Source organism: Trichomycterus rosablanca, chromosome 2, assembly GCF_030014385.1.
Source record: "Trichomycterus rosablanca isolate fTriRos1 chromosome 2, fTriRos1.hap1, whole genome shotgun sequence".
NCBI classification, from domain to species: Eukaryota; Metazoa; Chordata; class Actinopteri; order Siluriformes; family Trichomycteridae; genus Trichomycterus; species Trichomycterus rosablanca.
The window spans coordinates 16,509,323-16,532,451 of record NC_085989.1 but is presented as its reverse complement, the minus strand read 5'-3'; the positions used below and the strand labels follow the sequence as shown (position 1 = coordinate 16,532,451).

The following is a 23,129-nucleotide window of genomic DNA, read 5'->3' as shown; positions in this document are numbered from 1 at the left end:
AATACGTCAATCTCTGACAGGTTCATGTGATATACACATCACATTTAGTGAGATGAAGAGATTAAAGACCACAAGCTTATAATTTACATGACAAATCAAATACGCCAGCTAAACAAAACATTTAAACTTTTAACTATAGCACTGGTTATCTAATATGAGGTTTAAATTAACCAGCTAGACTCTAGTAGTATGGAAAAATATTGATTATATATTTTTTTTAGAACAGTGGAGCCATTTAATGCTCCCTTATTTCTTAGAATCTAACTAACAGCTTCAACAAAATGAACTCTTACAGAAATATAAACAACATCAATTAGCCCTTCAGTCTAATGTGCTCAACAAAACAAATGAAATCCATTAATAACCCCTTAAACCCCTTTTAGCAGCTCATTCCGGTTAACAATTAGCATAAACCCATTCATTTCAATGGCTGAAGCTAGCATACATTTCACTCGGTTTAAACTCCACATTTCTCTCACCAAAATGGCAATGTAAAACCACATTTTACACCCTAAATGATGTATTTCACGATTATTAGGCTATTTGTGCACTTTTAATGTTTACCAACCTGTGAAAACAGGAGAAATAAAGACACAGGAGAACAGTAGTTGTGCTTGGTTTAGTGTCTCTTCTGGAATGAACCAGAGAGAGCAACTTCCCGCTTAGCTAGAACATGTTCTCCTGTACAAGAGTGCCCTCTAGCGGCCATAGCTGGAATGAACTTACAAGGGTTTCTTTTTTTCTGTTAGATTTGAAGAATGAGTGACCCTAATAATTACAAGCATAAAAAAAAGAATTATTGTGACCATGTATGAATTTCTTTATATAGGGGTCACACTTGCATGACAAAACTCAAGGCACAGAATGATAAAACTCTTTAAAGAGTTGAAACATGAAACATATTTAAAGGCTCCAAATAGTAAAAACTGGTTTAACTGTTTTTAAGCTTCAAATTTTAAGCTAAAGGGTAGAATTGTAGTAATGTGTCATTGCATCCACATGGAAAGCTGTTCACGTTTTGCCCTTTAATCGCTTCCTCCTTTCATTTCCATTTGCACACTGTGATAAGAACAAGGGCTTGTCTGGGATTTGAACCCGGGACCTCTCGCACCCTAAGCGAGAATCATACCCCTAGACCAACGAGCCAGCCGGGACAGGGCACAAGGTTGACTGGTTGCACTGGCAAGTGTATTTATGACAAAACAAAACTCAATGCAGAGCTTCATTAAAGCATTTTGAACACTTTAAGCATGAGGTGTCATTAAGGGCTTGATGTTGTAAGAACTTATTTTGCTTTGTCAAATGAAAAGACTTTTGACAGGAGCTGTGTTCAAGACTTTATGCTTCGCGCCGTTTACCTTATGTATCATGTTTATCAGCCCAAACTGTACAATACAAACGTTGTGACGCTGTGTTTAATCGGTTAGTTATACAAAAGATTTTGCAACATTTACGTTGCCAACTTCTAAGAAAGTATAACAATGTGTCATTTTGGTTTGATTATTCTGATCAGATTTTAACGGGACAACTGATAAGTTATTTTTATAGAACAGCAAAGGAGCACGTGGTTAAAGGAGGGCTCGTCCGGGATTTGAACCCGGGACCTCTCGCACCCAAAGCGAAAATCATACCCCTAGACCAACGAGCCATCTGAGAAGTTGTCAATGTGTTATTTTGATGTGCGTGACTGACCGTCAAAACTCTGTTGTCTGCCTGAGCTGGGAAGTGTATTCGGTGCTTTCATGAGAAAACTCAAAGCACAGAATGGTTAAAACTTAAAAAAAATATTTCAAGGCTCCAAATAGTACAAACTGGTTTTAATTAGTCAACTGTCAAGACGCATTTGAAAGCTTTGCGCTGTTTTAATAAAGTGCCTTTGTGGCCCCATGTAATTAGGCAGGCATAAAAGTTTTTAATTACTCATTTGGAAATCGTTACACAACACCCTGTCTATAAATCTGTACTTTAACATTTCTGTTGTGGAGATGCGTCTAGCGTTAACTTGTTTTCAAACATCTGGCAATCCCAAACGTGCACGTTTCCTAATAGACGCCGGGAAAAATCACCCAAGAACGACTGATTTCTGACAGACAATAAGGCATTAAGACATTTTTTTTTCGTATCCTAATAAATATTAGACGCTATAAATGAAGCTGTCTGTTTTTTGTTGTTGTTTGTTTTGTATTTAATGCTTTGCGTTGTAACATTATCTCAGACTTAACGTCCATTAAATTTACCCGAATATATCCGTATCCGAAACATATTCAAAGGCAACATTTTTTCCAAAAAAAAACAAAAAACTGTTTTGCTGTTTACGTCGTGTAATACATTTATCTACCAAAACTGCACAATCCGAACGTTGTGACGCTGTGTATAAAAGGTACGTTACACAAGAGAATGATACCTTTGATAGCCTTTGTTATTTATTTATTTATTACACCTGATACGTTCGTTTTACAACGCCGACTCTCGCACCCAAAGCGAGAATCATACGCCTAGACCAACGCTGCGTGACTGACCGTAAAAACTCTGTTGTCTGTTTGAGCTAGGAAATGTATTCAGTGCTTGCATGGAAATAATCAAGGCACAGAATGATTAAAACTCGTTAAAGAGTTGAAACATGAAATATATTTAAAGGCTCATATAAGTAGAATTAAAAGTTAATGCGTGCTTTTTCAATCAAAATCAAAAAAGGTCTTTAAGCAAAGCGATCTGACTGAAAATAGAGTGTGAACGCCATTGTTACACTTACAGGCTGACCTTATTTATGATGCTGCGTTTCAGTGAGCAACGACGTAACGAGTTTCATATTACCTGTTGCCTTTTTTATTCATTTTTTATACCTGATACGTTTGTTTTACAATGCCGACTCTCGCACCCAAAGCGAGAATCTTACGCCTAGACCAACGCTGCGTGACTGACCGTCGAAAGTCTGTTGTCTGGTTGAGCTAGGAAGTGTAGTCAGTGCTTGCATGACAAAACTCAAGGCACAGAATGATAAAACTCTTTAAAGAGTTGAAACATGAAACATATTTAAAGGCTCCAAATAGTAAAAACTGGTTTAACTGTTTTTAAGCTTCAAATTTTAAGCTAAAGGGTAGAATTGTAGTAATGTGTCATTGCATCCACATGGAAAGCTGTTCACGTTTTGCCCTTTAATCGCTTCCTCCTTTCATTTCCATTTGCACACTGTGATAAGAACAAGGGCTTGTCTGGGATTTGAACCCGGGACCTCTCGCACCCTAAGCGAGAATCATACCCCTAGACCAACGAGCCAGCCGGGACAGGGCACAAGGTTGACTGGTTGCACTGGCAAGTGTATTTATGACAAAACAAAACTCAATGCAGAGCTTCATTAAAGCATTTTGAACACTTTAAGCATGAGGTGTCATTAAGGGCTTGATGTTGTAAGAACTTATTTTGCTTTGTCAAATGAAAAGACTTTTGACAGGAGCTGTGTTCAAGACTTTATGCTTCGCGCCGTTTACCTTATGTATCATGTTTATCAGCCCAAACTGTACAATACAAACGTTGTGACGCTGTGTTTAATCGGTTAGTTATACAAAAGATTTTGCAACATTTACGTTGCCAACTTCTAAGAAAGTATAACAATGTGTCATTTTGGTTTGATTATTCTGATCAGATTTTAACGGGACAACTGATAAGTTATTTTTATAGAACAGCAAAGGAGCACGTGGTTAAAGGAGGGCTCGTCCGGGATTTGAACCCGGGACCTCTCGCACCCAAAGCGAAAATCATACCCCTAGACCAACGAGCCATCTGAGAAGTTGTCAATGTGTTATTTTGATGTGCGTGACTGACCGTCAAAACTCTGTTGTCTGCCTGAGCTGGGAAGTGTATTCGGTGCTTTCATGAGAAAACTCAAAGCACAGAATGGTTAAAACTTAAAAAAAATATTTCAAGGCTCCAAATAGTACAAACTGGTTTTAATTAGTCAACTGTCAAGACTAGGAAGCATTTGAAAGCTTTGCGCTGTTTTAATAAAGTGCCTTTGTGGCCCCATGTAATTAGGCAGGCTTTACATGTTTATCAATTTAATACCACCTTTGTTTTCTAATTGCACACTGTGATTACATTTTGAAGAGACATTTTGATAAGTCAACGTTCTTTAGTGAAAGAGCACGGGATTAAGGAAGGGCTCGACTCGGATTTTATCAGGAAACCCACGCAACCTTAACTTTTGCAGAATAAAAGTTTTTAATTACTCATTTGGAAATCGTTACACAACACCCTGTCTATAAATCTGTACTTTAACATTTCTGTTGTGGAGATGCGTCTAGCGTTAACTTGTTTTCAAACATCTGGCAATCCCAAACGTGCACGTTTCCTAATAGACGCCGGGAAAAATCACCCAAGAACGACTGATTTCTGACAGACAATAAGGCATTAAGACATTTTTTTTTCGTATCCTAATAAATATTAGACGCTATAAATGAAGCTGTCTGTTTTTTGTTGTTGTTTGTTTTGTATTTAATGCTTTGCGTTGTAACATTATCTCAGACTTAACGTCCATTAAATTTACCCGAATATATCCGTATCCGAAACATATTCAAAGGCAACATTTTTTCCTAAAAAAAACAAAAAACTGTTTTGCTGTTTACGTCGTGTAATACATTTATCTACCAAAACTGCACAATCCGAACGTTGTGACGCTGTGTATAAAAGGTACGTTACACAAGAGAATGATACCTTTGATAGCCTTTGTCATTTATTTATTTATTACACCTGATACGTTCGTTTTACAACGCCGACTCTCGCACCCAAAGCGAGAATCATACGCCTAGACCAACGCTGCGTGACTGACCGTAAAAACTCTGTTGTCTGTTTGAGCTAGGAAATGTATTCAGTGCTTGCATGGAAATAATCAAGGCACAGAATGATTAAAACTCGTTAAAGAGTTGAAACATGAAATATATTTAAAGGCTCATATAAGTAGAATTAAAAGTTAATGCGTGCTTTTTCAATCAAAATCAAAAAAGGTCTTTAAGCAAAGCGATCTGACTGAAAATAGAGTGTGAACGCCATTGTTACACTTACAGGCTGACCTTATTTATGATGCTGCGTTTCAGTGAGCAACGACGTAACGAGTTTCATATTACCTGTTGCCTTTTTTATTCATTTTTTATACCTGATACGTTTGTTTTACAATGCCGACTCTCGCACCCAAAGCGAGAATCTTACGCCTAGACCAACGCTGCGTGACTGACCGTCGAAAGTCTGTTGTCTGGTTCAGCTAGGAAGTGTAGTCAGTGCTTGCATGACAAAACTCAAGGCACAGAATGATAAAACTCTTTAAAGAGTTGAAACATGAAACATATTTAAAGGCTCATATAAGTAGAATTAAAAGTTAATGCGTGCTTTTTCAATCAAAATCAAAAAAGGTCTTAAGCAAAGCGATCTGACTGAAAATAGAGTGTGAACGCCATTGTTACACTTACAGGCTGACCTTATTTATGATGCTGCGTTTCAGTGAGCAACGACGTAACGAGTTTCATATTACCTGTTGCCTTTTTTATTAATTTTTTATACCTGATACGTTTGTTTTACAATGCCGACTCTCGCACCCAAAGCGAGAATCTTACGCCTAGACCAACGCTGCGTGACTGACCGTCGAAAGTCTGTTGTCTGGTTGAGCTAGGAAGTGTAGTCAGTGCTTGCATGACAAAACTCAAGGCACAGAATGATAAAACTCTTTAAAGAGTTGAAACATGAAACATATTTAAAGGCTCCAAATAGTAAAAACTGGTTTAACTGTTTTTAAGCTTCAAATTTTAAGCTAAAGGGTAGAATTGTAGTAATGTGTCATTGCATCCACATGGAAAGCTGTTCACGTTTTGCCCTTTAATCGCTTCCTCCTTTCATTTCCATTTGCACACTGTGATAAGAACAAGGGCTTGTCTGGGATTTGAACCCGGGACCTCTCGCACCCTAAGCGAGAATCATACCCCTAGACCAACGAGCCAGCTGGGACAGGGCACAAGGTTGACTGGTTGCACTGGCAAGTGTATTTATGACAAAACAAAACTCAATGCAGAGCTTCATTAAAGCATTTTGAACACTTTAAGCATGAGGTGTCATTAAGGGCTTGATGTTGTAAGAACTTATTTTGCTTTGTCAAATGAAAAGACTTTTGACAGGAGCTGTGTTCAAGACTTTATGCTTCGCGCCGTTTACCTTATGTATCATGTTTATCAGCCCAAACTGTACAATACAAACGTTGTGACGCTGTGTTTAATCGGTTAGTTATACAAAAGATTTTGCAACATTTACGTTGCCAACTTCTAAGAAAGTATAACAATGTGTCATTTTGGTTTGATTATTCTGATCAGATTTTAACGGGACAACTGATAAGTTATTTTTATAGAACAGCAAAGGAGCACGTGGTTAAAGGAGGGCTCGTCCGGGATTTGAACCCGGGACCTCTCGCACCCAAAGCGAAAATCATACCCCTAGACCAACGAGCCATCTGAGAAGTTGTCAATGTGTTATTTTGATGTGCGTGACTGACCGTCAAAACTCTGTTGTCTGCCTGAGCTGGGAAGTGTATTCGGTGCTTTCATGAGAAAACTCAAAGCACAGAATGGTTAAAACTTAAAAAAAATATTTCAAGGCTCCAAATAGTACAAACTGGTTTTAATTAGTCAACTGTCAAGACGCATTTGAAAGCTTTGCGCTGTTTTAATAAAGTGCCTTTGTGGCCCCATGTAATTAGGCAGGCATAAAAGTTTTTAATTACTCATTTGGAAATCGTTACACAACACCCTGTCTATAAATCTGTACTTTAACATTTCTGTTGTGGAGATGCGTCTAGCGTTAACTTGTTTTCAAACATCTGGCAATCCCAAACGTGCACGTTTCCTAATAGACGCCGGGAAAAATCACCCAAGAACGACTGATTTCTGACAGACAATAAGGCATTAAGACATTTTTTTTTCGTATCCTAATAAATATTAGACGCTATAAATGAAGCTGTCTGTTTTTTGTTGTTGTTTGTTTTGTATTTAATGCTTTGCGTTGTAACATTATCTCAGACTTAACGTCCATTAAATTTACCCGAATATATCCGTATCCGAAACATATTCAAAGGCAACATTTTTTCCAAAAAAAAACAAAAAACTGTTTTGCTGTTTACGTCGTGTAATACATTTATCTACCAAAACTGCACAATCCGAACGTTGTGACGCTGTGTATAAAAGGTACGTTACACAAGAGAATGATACCTTTGATAGCCTTTGTTATTTATTTATTTATTACACCTGATACGTTCGTTTTACAACGCCGACTCTCGCACCCAAAGCGAGAATCATACGCCTAGACCAACGCTGCGTGACTGACCGTAAAAACTCTGTTGTCTGTTTGAGCTAGGAAATGTATTCAGTGCTTGCATGGAAATAATCAAGGCACAGAATGATTAAAACTCGTTAAAGAGTTGAAACATGAAATATATTTAAAGGCTCATATAAGTAGAATTAAAAGTTAATGCGTGCTTTTTCAATCAAAATCAAAAAAGGTCTTTAAGCAAAGCGATCTGACTGAAAATAGAGTGTGAACGCCATTGTTACACTTACAGGCTGACCTTATTTATGATGCTGCGTTTCAGTGAGCAACGACGTAACGAGTTTCATATTACCTGTTGCCTTTTTTATTCATTTTTTATACCTGATACGTTTGTTTTACAATGCCGACTCTCGCACCCAAAGCGAGAATCTTACGCCTAGACCAACGCTGCGTGACTGACCGTCGAAAGTCTGTTGTCTGGTTGAGCTAGGAAGTGTAGTCAGTGCTTGCATGACAAAACTCAAGGCACAGAATGATAAAACTCTTTAAAGAGTTGAAACATGAAACATATTTAAAGGCTCATATAAGTAGAATTAAAAGTTAATGCGTGCTTTTTCAATCAAAATCAAAAAAGGTCTTAAGCAAAGCGATCTGACTGAAAATAGAGTGTGAACGCCATTGTTACACTTACAGGCTGACCTTATTTATGATGCTGCGTTTCAGTGAGCAACGACGTAACGAGTTTCATATTACCTGTTGCCTTTTTTATTCATTTTTTATACCTGATACGTTTGTTTTACAATGCCGACTCTCGCACCCAAAGCGAGAATCTTACGCCTAGACCAACGCTGCGTGACTGACCGTCGGAAGTCTGTTGTCTGGTTGAGCTAGGAAGTGTAGTCAGTGCTTGCATGACAAAACTCAAGGCACAGAATGATAAAACTCTTTAAAGAGTTGAAACATGAAACATATTTAAAGGCTCCAAATAGTAAAAACTGGTTTAACTGTTTTTAAGCTTCAAATTTTAAGCTAAAGGGTAGAATTGTAGTAATGTGTCATTGCATCCACATGGAAAGCTGTTCACGTTTTGCCCTTTAATCGCTTCCTCCTTTCATTTCCATTTGCACACTGTGATAAGAACAAGGGCTTGTCTGGGATTTGAACCCGGGACCTCTCGCACCCTAAGCGAGAATCATACCCCTAGACCAACGAGCCAGCCGGGACAGGGCACAAGGTTGACTGGTTGCACTGGCAAGTGTATTTATGACAAAACAAAACTCAATGCAGAGCTTCATTAAAGCATTTTGAACACTTTAAGCATGAGGTGTCATTAAGGGCTTGATGTTGTAAGAACTTATTTTGCTTTGTCAAATGAAAAGACTTTTGACAGGAGCTGTGTTCAAGACTTTATGCTTCGCGCCGTGTACCTTATGTATCATGTTTATCAGCCCAAACTGTACAATACAAACGTTGTGACGCTGTGTTTAATCGGTTAGTTATACAAAAGATTTTGCAACATTTACGTTGCCAACTTCTAAGAAAGTATAACAATGTGTCATTTTGGTTTGATTATTCTGATCAGATTTTAACGGGACAACTGATAAGTTATTTTTATAGAACAGCAAAGGAGCACGTGGTTAAAGGAGGGCTCGTCCGGGATTTGAACCCGGGACCTCTCGCACCCAAAGCGAAAATCATACCCCTAGACCAACGAGCCATCTGAGAAGTTGTCAATGTGTTATTTTGATGTGCGTGACTGACCGTCAAAACTCTGTTGTCTGCCTGAGCTGGGAAGTGTATTCGGTGCTTTCATGAGAAAACTCAAAGCACAGAATGGTTAAAACTTAAAAAAAATATTTCAAGGCTCCAAATAGTACAAACTGGTTTTAATTAGTCAACTGTCAAGACGCATTTGAAAGCTTTGCGCTGTTTTAATAAAGTGCCTTTGTGGCCCCATGTAATTAGGCAGGCATAAAAGTTTTTAATTACTCATTTGGAAATCGTTACACAACACCCTGTCTATAAATCTGTACTTTAACATTTCTGTTGTGGAGATGCGTCTAGCGTTAACTTGTTTTCAAACATCTGGCAATCCCAAACGTGCACGTTTCCTAATAGACGCCGGGAAAAATCACCCAAGAACGACTGATTTCTGACAGACAATCAGGCATCAAGACATTTTTTTTTCGTATCCTAATAAATATTAGACGCTATAAATGAAGCTGTCTGTTTGTTGTTGTTGTTGTTTGTTTTGTATTTAATGCTTTGCGTTGTAACATTATCTCAGACTTAACGTCCATTAAATTTACCCGAATATATCCGTATCCGAAACATATTCAAAGGCAACATTTTTTCCAAAAAAAATAAATAAACTGTTTGGCTGTTTACAATCCGAACGTTGTGACGCTGTGTATAAAAGGTACGTTACACAAGAGAATGATACCTTTGATAGCCTTTGTTATTTATTTATTTATTACACCTGATACGTTCGTTTTACAACGCCGACTCTCGCACCCAAAGCAAGAATCATACGCCTAGACCAACGCTGCGTGACTGACCGTAAAAACTCTGTTGTCTGTTTGAGCTAGGAAATGTATTCAGTGCTTGCATGGAAATAATCAAGGCACAGAATGATTAAAACTCGTTAAAGAGTTGAAACATGAAATATATTTAAAGGCTCATATAAGTAGAATTAAAAGTTAATGCGTGCTTTTTCAATCAAAATCAAAAAAGGTCTTTAAGCAAAGCGATCTGACTGAAAATAGAGTGTGAACGCCATTGTTACACTTACAGGCTGACCTTATTTATGATGCTGCGTTTCAGTGAGCAACGACGTAACGAGTTTCATATTACCTGTTGCCTTTTTTATTCATTTTTTATACCTGATACGTTTGTTTTACAATGCTGACTCTCGCACCCAAAGCGAGAATCTTACGCCTAGACCAACGCTGCGTGACTGACCGTCGAAAGTCTGTTGTCTGGTTGAGCTAGGAAGTGTAGTCAGTGCTTGCATGACAAAACTCAAGGCACAGAATGATAAAACTCTTTAAAGAGTTGAAACATGAAACATATTTAAAGGCTCATATAAGTAGAATTAAAAGTTAATGCGTGCTTTTTCAATCAAAATCAAAAAAGGTCTTAAGCAAAGCGATCTGACTGAAAATAGAGTGTGAACGCCATTGTTACACTTACAGGCTGACCTTATTTATGATGCTGCGTTTCAGTGAGCAACGACGTAACGAGTTTCATATTACCTGTTGCCTTTTTTATTAATTTTTTATACCTGATACGTTTGTTTTACAATGCCGACTCTCGCACCCAAAGCGAGAATCTTACGCCTAGACCAACGCTGCGTGACTGACCGTCGAAAGTCTGTTGTCTGGTTGAGCTAGGAAGTGTAGTCAGTGCTTGCATGACAAAACTCAAGGCACAGAATGATAAAACTCTTTAAAGAGTTGAAACATGAAACATATTTAAAGGCTCCAAATAGTAAAAACTGGTTTAACTGTTTTTAAGCTTCAAATTTTAAGCTAAAGGGTAGAATTGTAGTAATGTGTCATTGCATCCACATGGAAAGCTGTTCACGTTTTGCCCTTTAATCGCTTCCTCCTTTCATTTCCATTTGCACACTGTGATAAGAACAAGGGCTTGTCTGGGATTTGAACCCGGGACCTCTCGCACCCTAAGCGAGAATCATACCCCTAGACCAACGAGCCAGCCGGGACAGGGCACAAGGTTGACTGGTTGCACTGGCAAGTGTATTTATGACAAAACAAAACTCAATGCAGAGCTTCATTAAAGCATTTTGAACACTTTAAGCATGAGGTGTCATTAAGGGCTTGATGTTGTAAGAACTTATTTTGCTTTGTCAAATGAAAAGACTTTTGACAGGAGCTGTGTTCAAGACTTTATGCTTCGCGCCGTTTACCTTATGTATCATGTTTATCAGCCCAAACTGTACAATACAAACGTTGTGACGCTGTGTTTAATCGGTTAGTTATACAAAAGATTTTGCAACATTTACGTTGCCAACTTCTAAGAAAGTATAACAATGTGTCATTTTGGTTTGATTATTCTGATCAGATTTTAACGGGACAACTGATAAGTTATTTTTATAGAACAGCAAAGGAGCACGTGGTTAAAGGAGGGCTCGTCCGGGATTTGAACCCGGGACCTCTCGCACCCAAAGCGAAAATCATACCCCTAGACCAACGAGCCACCTGAGAAGTTGTCAATGTGTTATTTTGATGTGCGTGACTGACCGTCAAAACTCTGTTGTCTGCCTGAGCTGGGAAGTGTATTCGGTGCTTTCATGAGAAAACTCAAAGCACAGAATGGTTAAAACTTAAAAAAAATATTTCAAGGCTCCAAATAGTACAAACTGGTTTTAATTAGTCAACTGTCAAGACTAGGAAGCATTTGAAAGCTTTGCGCTGTTTTAATAAAGTGCCTTTGTGGCCCCATGTAATTAGGCAGGCTTTACATGTTTATCAATTTAATACCACCTTTGTTTTCTAATTGCACACTGTGATTACATTTTGAAGAGACATTTTGATAAGTCAACGTTCTTTAGTGAAAGAGCACGGGATTAAGGAAGGGCTCGACTCGGATTTTATCAGGAAACCCACGCAACCTTAACTTTTGCAGAATAAAAGTTTTTAATTACTCATTTGGAAATCGTTACACAACACCCTGTCTATAAATCTGTACTTTAACATTTCTGTTGTGGAGATGCGTCTAGCGTTAACTTGTTTTCAAACATCTGGCAATCCCAAACGTGCACGTTTCCTAATAGACGCCGGGAAAAATCACCCAAGAACGACTGATTTCTGACAGACAATAAGGCATTAAGACATTTTTTTTTCGTATCCTAATAAATATTAGACGCTATAAATGAAGCTGTCTGTTTTTTGTTGTTGTTTGTTTTGTATTTAATGCTTTGCGTTGTAACATTATCTCAGACTTAACGTCCATTAAATTTACCCGAATATATCCGTATCCGAAACATATTCAAAGGCAACATTTTTTCCAAAAAAAAAAATAAACTGTTTGGCTGTTTACGTCGTGTAATACATTTATCTACCAAAACTGCACAATCCGAACGTTGAGACGCTGTGTATAAAAGGTACGTTACACAAGAGAATGATACCTTTGATAGCCTTTGTTATTTATTTATTTATTACACCTGATACGTTCGTTTTACAACACCGACTCTCGCACCCAAAGCGAGAATCATACGCCTAGACCAACGCTGCGTGACTGACCGTAAAAACTCTGTTGTCTGTTTGAGCTAGGAAATGTATTCAGTGCTTGCATGGAAATAATCAAGGCACAGAATGATTAAAACTCGTTAAAGAGTTGAAACATGAAATATATTTAAAGGCTCATATAAGTAGAATTAAAAGTTAATGCGTGCTTTTTCAATCAAAATCAAAAAAGGTCTTTAAGCAAAGCGATCTGACTGAAAATAGAGTGTGAACGCCATTGTTACACTTACAGGCTGACCTTATTTATGATGCTGCGTTTCAGTGAGCAACGACGTAACGAGTTTCATATTACCTGTTGCCTTTTTTATTAATTTTTTATACCTGATACGTTTGTTTTACAATGCCGACTCTCGCACCCAAAGCGAGAATCTTACGCCTAGACCAACGCTGCGTGACTGACCGTCGAAAGTCTGTTGTCTGGTTGAGCTAGGAAGTGTAGTCAGTGCTTGCATGACAAAACTCAAGGCACAGAATGATAAAACTCTTTAAAGAGTTGAAACATGAAACATATTTAAAGGCTCCAAATAGTAAAAACTGGTTTAACTGTTTTTAAGCTTCAAATTTTAAGCTAAAGGGTAGAATTGTAGTAATGTGTCATTGCATCCACATGGAAAGCTGTTCACGTTTTGCCCTTTAATCGCTTCCTCCTTTCATTTCCATTTGCACACTGTGATAAGAACAAGGGCTCGTCCGGGATTTGAACCCGGGACCTCTCGCACCCTAAGCGAGAATCATACCCCTAGACCAACGAGCCAGCTGGGACAGGGCACAAGGTTGACTGGTTGCACTGGCAAGTGTATTTATGACAAAACAAAACTCAATGCAGAGCTTCATTAAAGCATTTTGAACACTTTAAGCATGAGGTGTCATTAAGGGCTTGATGTTGTAAGAACTTATTTTGCTTTGTCAAATGAAAAGACTTTTGACAGGAGCTGTGTTCAAGACTTTATGCTTCGCGCCGTTTACCTTATGTATCATGTTTATCAGCCCAAACTGTACAATACAAACGTTGTGACGCTGTGTTTAATCGGTTAGTTATACAAAAGATTTTGCAATATTTACGTTGCCAACTTCTAAGAAAGTATAACAATGTGTCATTTTGGTTTGATTATTCTGATCAGATTTTAACGGGACAACTGATAAGTTATTTTTATAGAACAGCAAAGGAGCACTTGGTTAAAGGAGGGCTCGTCCGGGATTTGAACCCGGGACCTCTCGCACCCAAAGCGAAAATCATACCCCTAGACCAACGAGCCACCTGAGAAGTTGCCAATGTGTTATTTTGATGTGCGTGACTGACCGTCAAAACTGTGTTGTCTGCCTGAGCTGGGAAGTGTATTCGGTGCTTTCATGAGAAAACTCAAAGCACAGAATGGTTAAAACTTAAAAAAAATATTTCAAGACTCCAAATAGTACAAACTGGTTTTAATTAGTCAACTGTCAAGACTAGGAAGCATTTGAAAGCTTTGCGCTGTTTTAATAAAGTGCCTTTGTGGCCCCATGTAATTAGGCAGGCTTTACATGTTTATCAATTTAATACCACCTTTGTTTTCTAATTGCACACTGTGATTACATTTTGAAGAGACATTTTGATAAGTCAACGTTCTTTAGTGAAAGAGCACGGGATTAAGGAAGGGCTCGACTCGGATTTTATCAGGAAACCCACGCAACCTTAACTTTTGCAGAATAAAAGTTTTTAATTACTCATTTGGAAATCGTTACACAACACCCTGTCTATAAATCTGTACTTTAACATTTCTGTTGTGGAGATGCGTCTAGCGTTAACTTGTTTTCAAACATCTGGCAATCACAAACGTGCACGTTTCCTAATAGACGCCGGGAAAAATCACCCAAGAACGACTGATTTCTGACAGATAATCAGGCATTAAGACATTTTTTTTTCGTATCCTAATAAATATTAGACGCTATAAATGAAGCTGTCTGTTTTTTGTTGTTGTTTGTTTTGTATTTAATGCTTTGCGTTGTAACATTATCTCAGACTTAACGTCCATTAAATTTACCCGAATATATCCGTATCCGAAACATATTCAAAGGCAACATTTTTTCCAAAAAAAATAAATAAACTGTTTTGCTGTTTACGTCGTGTAATACATTTATCTACCAAAACTGCACAATCCGAACGTTGTGACGCTGTGTATAAAAGGTACGTTACACAAGAGAATGATACCTTTGATAGCCTTTGTTATTTATTTATTTATTACACCTGATACGTTCGTTTTACAACGCCGACTCTCGCACCCAAAGCGAGAATCATACGCCTAGACCAACGCTGCGTGACTGACCGTAAAAACTCTGTTGTCTGTTTGAGCTAGGAAATGTATTCAGTGCTTGCATGGAAATAATCAAGGCACAGAATGATTAAAACTCGTTAAAGAGTTGAAACATGAAATATATTTAAAGGCTCATATAAGTAGAATTAAAAGTTAATGCGTGCTTTTTCAATCAAAATCAAAAAAGGTCTTTAAGCAAAGCGATCTGACTGAAAATAGAGTGTGAACGCCATTGTTACACTTACAGGCTGACCTTATTTATGATGCTGCGTTTCAGTGAGCAACGACGTAACGAGTTTCATATTACCTGTTGCCTTTTTTATTAATTTTTTATACCTGATACGTTTGTTTTACAATGCCGACTCTCGCACCCAAAGCGAGAATCTTACGCCTAGACCAACGCTGCGTGACTGACCGTCGAAAGTCTGTTGTCTGGTTGAGCTAGGAAGTGTAGTCAGTGCTTGCATGACAAAACTCAAGGCACAGAATGATAAAACTCTTTAAAGAGTTGAAACATGAAACATATTTAAAGGCTCCAAATAGTAAAAACTGGTTTAACTGTTTTTAAGCTTCAAATTTTAAGCTAAAGGGTAGAATTGTAGTAATGTGTCATTGCATCCACATGGAAAGCTGTTCACGTTTTGCCCTTTAATCGCTTCCTCCTTTCATTTCCATTTGCACACTGTGATAAGAACAAGGGCTCGTTCGGGATTTGAACCCAGGACCTCTCGCACCCTAAGCGAGAATCATACCCCTAGACCAACGAGCCAGCCGGGACAGGGCACAAGGTTGACTGGTTGCACTGGCAAGTGTATTTATGACAAAACAAAACTCAATGCAGAGCTTCATTAAAGCATTTTGAACACTTTAAGCATGAGGTGTCATTAAGGGCTTGATGTTGTAAGAACTTATTTTGCTTTGTCAAATGAAAAGACTTTTGACAGGAGCTGTGTTCAAGACTTTATGCTTCGCGCCGTTTACCTTATGTATCATGTTTATCAGCCCAAACTGTACAATACAAACGTTGTGACGCTGTGTTTAATCGGTTAGTTATACAAAAGATTTTGCAACATTTACGTTGCCAACTTCTAAGAAAGTATAACAATGTGTCATTTTGGTTTGATTATTCTGATCAGATTTTAACGGGACAACTGATAAGTTATTTTTATAGAACAGCAAAGGAGCACTTGGTTAAAGGAGGGCTCGTCCGGGATTTGAACCCGGGACCTCTCGCACCCAAAGCAAAAATCATACCCCTAGACCAACGAGCCATCTGAGAAGTTGTCAATGTGTTATTTTGATGTGCGTGACTGACCGTCAAAACTCTGTTGTCTGCCTGAGCTGGGAAGTGTATTCGGTGCTTTCATGAGAAAACTCAAAGCACAGAATGGTTAAAACTTAAAAAAAATATTTCAAGGCTCCAAATAGTACAAACTGGTTTTAATTAGTCAACTGTCAAGACTAGGAAGCATTTGAAAGCTTTGCGCTGTTTTAATAAAGTGCCTTTGTGGCCCCATGTAATTAGGCAGGCTTTACATGTTTATCAATTTAATACCACCTTTGTTTTCTAATTGCACACTGTGATTACATTTTGAAGAGACATTTTGATAAGTCAACGTTCTTTAGTGAAAGAGCACGGGATTAAGGAAGGGCTCGACTCGGATTTTATCAGGAAACCCACGCAACCTTAACTTTTGCAGAATAAAAGTTTTTAATTACTCATTTGGAAATCGTTACACAACACCCTGTCTATAAATCTGTACTTTAACATTTCTGTTGTGGAGATGCGTCTAGCGTTAACTTGTTTTCAAACATCTGGCAATCCCAAACGTGCACGTTTCCTAATAGACGCCGGGAAAAATCACCCAAGAACGACTGATTTCTGACAGACAATAAGGCATTAAGACATTTTTTTTTCGTATCCTAATAAATATTAGACGCTATAAATGAAGCTGTCTGTTTTTTGTTGTTGTTTGTTTTGTATTTAATGCTTTGCGTTGTAACATTATCTCAGACTTAACGTCCATTAAATTTACCCGAATATATCCGTATCCGAAACATATTCAAAGGCAACATTTTTTCCAAAAAAAAAAAATAAACTGTTTTGCTGTTTACGTCGTGTAATACATTTATCTACCAAAACTGCACAATCCGAACGTTGTGACGCTGTGTATAAAAGGTACGTTACACAAGAGAATGATACCTTTAATAGCCTTTGTTATTTATTTATTTATTACACCTGATACGTTCGTTTTACAACGCCGACTCTCGCACCCAAAGCGAGAATCATACGCCTAGACCAACGCTGCGTGACTGACCGTAAAAACTCTGTTGTCTGCTTGAGCTAGGAAATGTATTCAGTGCTTGCATGGAAATAATCAAGGCACAGAATGATTAAAACTCGTTAAAGAGTTGAAACATGAAATATATTTAAAGGCTCATATAAGTAGAATTAAAAGTTAATGCGTGCTTTTTCAATCAAAATCAAAAAAGGTCTTTAAGCAAAGCGATCTGACTGAAAATAGAGTGTGAACGCCATTGTTACACTTACAGGCTGACCTTATTTATGATGCTGCGTTTCAGTGAGCAACGACGTAACGAGTTTCATATTACCTGTTGCCTTTTTTATTCATTTTTTATACCTGATACGTTTGTTTTACAATGCCGACTCTCGCACCCAAAGCGAGAATCTTACGCCTAGACCAACGCTGCGTGACTGACCGTCGAAAGTCTGTTGTCTGGTTGAGCTAGGAAGTGTAGTCAGTGCTTGCATGACAAAACTCAAGGCACAGAATGATAAAACTCTTTAAAGAGTTGAAACATGAAACATATTTAAAGGCTCCAAATAGTAAAAACTGGTTTAACTGTTTTTAAGCTTCAAATTTTAAGCTAAAGGGTAGAATTGTAGTAATGTGTCATTGCATCCACATGGAAAGCTGTTCACGTTTTGCCCTTTAATCGCTTCCTCCTTTCATTTCCATTTGCACACTGTGATAAGAACAAGGGCTTGTCTGGGATTTGAACCCGGGACCTCTCGCACCCTAAGCGAGAATCATACCCCTAGACCAACGAGCCAGCCGGGACAGGGCACAAGGTTGACTGGTTGCACTGGCAAGTGTATTTATGACAAAACAAAACTCAATGCAGAGCTTCATTAAAGCATTTTGAACACTTTAAGCATGAGGCGTCATTAAGGGCTTGATGTTGTAAGAACTTATTTTGCTTTGTCAAATGAAAAGACTTTTGACAGGAGCTGTGTTCAAGACTTTATGCTTCGCGCCGTTTACCTTATGTATCATGTTTATCAGCCCAAACTGTACAATACAAACGTTGTGACGCTGTGTTTAATCGGTTAGTTATACAAAAGATTTTGCAACATTTACGTTGCCAACTTCTAAGAAAGTATAACAATGTGTCATTTTGGTTTGATTATTCTGATCAGATTTTAACGGGACAACTGATAAGTTATTTTTATAGAACAGCAAAGGAGCACGTGGTTAAAGGAGGGCTCGTCCGGGATTTGAACCCGGGACCTCTCGCACCCAAAGCGAAAATCATACCCCTAGACCAACGAGCCATCTGAGAAGTTGTCAATGTGTTATTTTGATGTGCGTGACTGACCGTCAAAACTCTGTTGTCTGCCTGAGCTGGGAAGTGTATTCGGTGCTTTCATGAGAAAACTCAAAGCACAGAATGGTTAAAACTTAAAAAAAATATTTCAAGGCTCCAAATAGTACAAACTGGTTTTAATTAGTCAACTGTCAAGACGCATTTGAAAGCTTTGCGCTGTTTTAATAAAGTGCCTTTGTGGCCCCATGTAATTAGGCAGGCATAAAAGTTTTTAATTACTCATTTGGAAATCGTTACACAACACCCTGTCTATAAATCTGTACTTTAACATTTCTGTTGTGGAGATGCGTCTAGCGTTAACTTGTTTTCAAACATCTGGCAATCCCAAACGTGCACGTTTAATAGACGCCGGGAAAAATCACCCAAGAACGACTGATTTCTGACAGACAATCAGGCATCAAGACATTTTTTTTTCGTATCCTAATAAATATTAGACGCTATAAATGAAGCTGTCTGTTTGTTGTTGTTGTTTGTTTTGTATTTAATGCTTTGCGTTGTAACATTATCTCAGACTTAACGTCCATTAAATTTACCCGAATATATCCGTATCCGAAACATATTCAAAGGCAACATTTTTTCCAAAAAAAATAAATAAACTGTTTGGCTGTTTACGTCGTGTAATACATTTATCTACCAAAACTGCACAATCCGAACGTTGTGACGCTGTGTATAAAAGGTACGTTACACAAGAGAATGATACCTTTGATAGCCTTTGTTATTTATTTATTTATTACACCTGATACGTTCGTTTTACAACGCCGACTCTCGCACCCAAAGCGAGAATCATACGCCTAGACCAACGCTGCGTGACTGACCGTAAAAACTCTGTTGTCTGTTTGAGCTAGGAAATGTATTGTAGCGTCAGTGGGAGGAGCCGTGGTATCCAGGCTTACCGTCAGCGTGTATCCCAGTGTGGCAGACTGGGTGGCTGCGGCGAGAGCTGGATAGGTAGCTTATGTGTTTGTCTGTTGTATGAATGTATGTGTGTATGAATGAGTGTATGTCCTAAACCACTGAGAGAACTGCCAAGGGCAGCTCACTCGAGGCCCCGACGCTCGCCTTCCTGCTCGCCGGCGCCACAGTATTCAGTGCTTGCATGGAAATAATCAAGGCACAGAATGATTAAAACTCGTTAAAGAGTTGAAACATGAAATATATTTAAAGGCTCATATAAGTAGAATTAAAAGTTAATGCGTGCTTTTTCAATCAAAATCAAAAAAGGTCTTTAAGCAAAGCGATCTGACTGAAAATAGAGTGTGAACGCCATTGTTACACTTACAGGCTGACCTTATTTATGATGCTGCGTTTCAGTGAGCAACGACGTAACGAGTTTCATATTACCTGTTGCCTTTTTTATTCATTTTTTATACCTGATACGTTTGTTTTACAATGCTGACTCTCGCACCCAAAGCGAGAATCTTACGCCTAGACCAACGCTGCGTGACTGACCGTCGAAAGTCTGTTGTCTGGTTGAGCTAGGAAGTGTAGTCAGTGCTTGCATGACAAAACTCAAGGCACAGAATGATAAAACTCTTTAAAGAGTTGAAACATGAAACATATTTAAAGGCTCATATAAGTAGAATTAAAAGTTAATGCGTGCTTTTTCAATCAAAATCAAAAAAGGTCTTAAGCAAAGCGATCTGACTGAAAATAGAGTGTGAACGCCATTGTTACACTTACAGGCTGACCTTATTTATGATGCTGCGTTTCAGTGAGCAACGACGTAACGAGTTTCATATTACCTGTTGCCTTTTTTATTCATTTTTTATACCTGATACGTTTGTTTTACAATGCCGACTCTCGCACCCAAAGCGAGAATCTTACGCCTAGACCAACGCTGCGTGACTGACCGTCGAAAGTCTGTTGTCTGGTTGAGCTAGGAAGTGTAGTCAGTGCTTGCATGACAAAACTCAAGGCACAGAATGATAAAACTCTTTAAAGAGTTGAAACATGAAACATATTTAAAGGCTCCAAATAGTAAAAACTGGTTTAACTGTTTTTAAGCTTCAAATTTTAAGCTAAAGGGTAGAATTGTAGTAATGTGTCATTGCATCCACATGGAAAGCTGTTCACGTTTTGCCCTTTAATCGCTTCCTCCTTTCATTTCCATTTGCACACTGTGATAAGAACAAGGGCTCGTCCGGGATTTGAACCCGGGACCTCTCGCACCCTAAGCGAGAATCATACCCCTAGACCAACGAGCCAGCCGGGACAGGGCACAAGGTTGACTGGTTGCACTGGCAAGTGTATTTATGACAAAACAAAACTCAATGCAGAGCTTCATTAAAGCATTTTGAACACTTTAAGCATGAGGTGTCATTAAGGGCTTGATGTTGTAAGAACTTATTTTGCTTTGTCAAATGAAAAGACTTTTGACAGGAGCTGTGTTCAAGACTTTATGCTTCGCGCCGTTTACCTTATGTATCATGTTTATCAGCCCAAACTGTACAATACAAACGTTGTGACGCTGTGTTTAATCGGTTAGTTATACAAAAGATTTTGCAACATTTACGTTGCCAACTTCTAAGAAAGTATAACAATGGGTCATTTTGGTTTGATTATTCTGATCAGATTTTAACGGGACAACTGATAAGTTATTTTTATAGAACAGCAAAGGAGCACTTGGTTAAAGGAGGGCTCGTCCGGGATTTGAACCCGGGACCGCTCGCACCCAAAGCGAAAATCATACCCCTAGACCAACGAGCCATCTGAGAAGTTGTCAATGTGTTATTTTGATGTGCGTGACTGACCGTCAAAACTCTGTTGTCTGCCTGAGCTGGGAAGTGTATTCGGTGCTTTCATGAGAAAACTCAAAGCACAGAATGGTTAAAACTTAAAAAAAATATTTCAAGGCTCCACATAGTACAAACTGGTTTTAATTAGTCAACTGTCAAGACTAGGAAGCATTTGAAAGCTTTGCGCTGTTTTAATAAAGTGCCTTTGTGGCCCCATGTAATTAGGCAGGCATAAAAGTTTTTAATTACTCATTTGGAAATCGTTACACAACACCCTGTCTATAAATCTGTACTTTAACATTTCTGTTGTGGAGATGCGTCTAGCGTTAACTTGTTTTCAAACATCTGGCAATCCCAAACGTGCACGTTTCCTAATAGACGCCGGGAAAAATCACCCAAGAACGACTGATTTCTGACAGACAATCAGGCATTAAGACATTTTTTTTTCGTATCCTAATAAATATTAGACGCTATAAATGAAGCTGTCTGTTTTTTGTTGTTGTTTGTTTTGTATTTAATGCTTTGCGTTGTAACATTATCTCAGACTTAACGTCCATTAAATTTACCCGAATATATCCGTATCCGAAACATATTCAAAGGCAACATTTTTTCCAAAAAAAATAAATAAACTGTTTTGCTGTTTACGTCGTGTAATACATTTATCTACCAAAACTGCACAATCCGAACGTTGTGACGCTGTGTATAAAAGGTACGTTACACAAGAGAATGATACCTTTGATAGCCTTTGTTATTTATTTATTTATTACACCTGATACGTTCGTTTTACAACGCCGACTCTCGCACCCAAAGCGAGAATCATACGCCTAGACCAACGCTGCGTGACTGACCGTAAAAACTCTGTTGTCTGTTTGAGCTAGCAAATGTATTCAGTGCTTGCATGGAAATAATCAAGGCACAGAATGATTAAAACTCGTTAAAGAGTTGAAACATGAAATATATTTAAAGGCTCATATAAGTAGAATTAAAAGTTAATGCGTGCTTTTTCAATCAAAATCAAAAAAGGTCTTTAAGCAAAGCGATCTGACTGAAAATAGAGTGTGAACGCCATTGTTACACTTACAGGCTGACCTTATTTATGATGCTGCGTTTCAGTGAGCAACGACGTAACGAGTTTCATATTACCTGTTGCCTTTTTTATTCATTTTTTATACCTGATACGTTTGTTTTACAATGCCGACTCTCGCACCCAAAGCGAGAATCTTACGCCTAGACCAACGCTGCGTGACTGACCGTCGAAAGTCTGTTGTCTGGTTGAGCTAGGAAGTGTAGTCAGTGCTTGCATGACAAAACTCAAGGCACAGAATGATAAAACTCTTTAAAGAGTTGAAACATGAAACATATTTAAAGGCTCCAAATAGTAAAAACTGGTTTAACTGTTTTTAAGCTTCAAATTTTAAGCTAAAGGGTAGAATTGTAGTAATGTGTCATTGCATCCACATGGAAAGCTGTTCACGTTTTGCCCTTTAATCGCTTCCTCCTTTCATTTCCATTTGCACACTGTGATAAGAACAAGGGCTTGTCTGGGATTTGAACCCGGGACCTCTCGCACCCTAAGCGAGAATCATACCCCTAGACCAACGAGCCAGCCGGGACAGGGCACAAGGTTGACTGGTTGCACTGGCAAGTGTATTTATGACAAAACAAAACTCAATGCAGAGCTTCATTAAAGCATTTTGAACACTTTAAGCATGAGGTGTCATTAAGGGCTTGATGTTGTAAGAACTTATTTTGCTTTGTCAAATGAAAAGACTTTTGACAGGAGCTGTGTTCAAGACTTTATGCTTCGCGCCGTGTACCTTATGTATCATGTTTATCAGCCCAAACTGTACAATACAAACGTTGTGACGCTGTGTTTAATCGGTTAGTTATACAAAAGATTTTGCAAC

At 38.3% G+C, this 23,129-nt stretch overlaps 12 non-coding genes across 12 annotated transcripts; all 12 read right to left on the bottom strand.

The window, feature by feature from the left end:
- Nucleotides 1-1,576: 1,576 nt before the first annotated feature.
- trnap-ugg (transfer RNA proline (anticodon UGG)) lies at nucleotides 1,577-1,648 on the bottom strand. The gene has a single exon. It is a non-coding gene; the product is annotated as a tRNA-Pro (tRNA).
- Nucleotides 1,649-3,706: 2,058 nt separating this feature from the next.
- trnap-ugg (transfer RNA proline (anticodon UGG)) lies at nucleotides 3,707-3,778 on the bottom strand. The gene has a single exon. It is a non-coding gene; the product is annotated as a tRNA-Pro (tRNA).
- A 2,635-nt stretch (nucleotides 3,779-6,413) lies between these two features.
- trnap-ugg (transfer RNA proline (anticodon UGG)) lies at nucleotides 6,414-6,485 on the bottom strand. Its single transcript has one exon. It is a non-coding gene; the product is annotated as a tRNA-Pro (tRNA).
- Nucleotides 6,486-8,944: 2,459 nt separating this feature from the next.
- On the bottom strand, nucleotides 8,945-9,016 carry trnap-ugg (transfer RNA proline (anticodon UGG)). Its single transcript has one exon. It is a non-coding gene; the product is annotated as a tRNA-Pro (tRNA).
- Nucleotides 9,017-11,445: 2,429 nt separating this feature from the next.
- trnap-ugg (transfer RNA proline (anticodon UGG)) lies at nucleotides 11,446-11,517 on the bottom strand. The gene has a single exon. It is a non-coding gene; the product is annotated as a tRNA-Pro (tRNA).
- Nucleotides 11,518-13,248: 1,731 nt separating this feature from the next.
- On the bottom strand, nucleotides 13,249-13,320 carry trnap-agg (transfer RNA proline (anticodon AGG)). Its single transcript has one exon. It is a non-coding gene; the product is annotated as a tRNA-Pro (tRNA).
- A 430-nt stretch (nucleotides 13,321-13,750) lies between these two features.
- Nucleotides 13,751-13,822, bottom strand: trnap-ugg (transfer RNA proline (anticodon UGG)). The gene has a single exon. It is a non-coding gene; the product is annotated as a tRNA-Pro (tRNA).
- Nucleotides 13,823-15,554: 1,732 nt separating this feature from the next.
- Nucleotides 15,555-15,626, bottom strand: trnap-agg (transfer RNA proline (anticodon AGG)). Its single transcript has one exon. It is a non-coding gene; the product is annotated as a tRNA-Pro (tRNA).
- Nucleotides 15,627-16,056: 430 nt separating this feature from the next.
- Nucleotides 16,057-16,128, bottom strand: trnap-ugg (transfer RNA proline (anticodon UGG)). Its single transcript has one exon. It is a non-coding gene; the product is annotated as a tRNA-Pro (tRNA).
- A 2,234-nt stretch (nucleotides 16,129-18,362) lies between these two features.
- On the bottom strand, nucleotides 18,363-18,434 carry trnap-ugg (transfer RNA proline (anticodon UGG)). The gene has a single exon. It is a non-coding gene; the product is annotated as a tRNA-Pro (tRNA).
- Nucleotides 18,435-20,619: 2,185 nt separating this feature from the next.
- On the bottom strand, nucleotides 20,620-20,691 carry trnap-agg (transfer RNA proline (anticodon AGG)). Its single transcript has one exon. It is a non-coding gene; the product is annotated as a tRNA-Pro (tRNA).
- A 430-nt stretch (nucleotides 20,692-21,121) lies between these two features.
- On the bottom strand, nucleotides 21,122-21,193 carry trnap-ugg (transfer RNA proline (anticodon UGG)). Its single transcript has one exon. It is a non-coding gene; the product is annotated as a tRNA-Pro (tRNA).
- Between the last annotated feature and the right edge of the window lie 1,936 nt (nucleotides 21,194-23,129).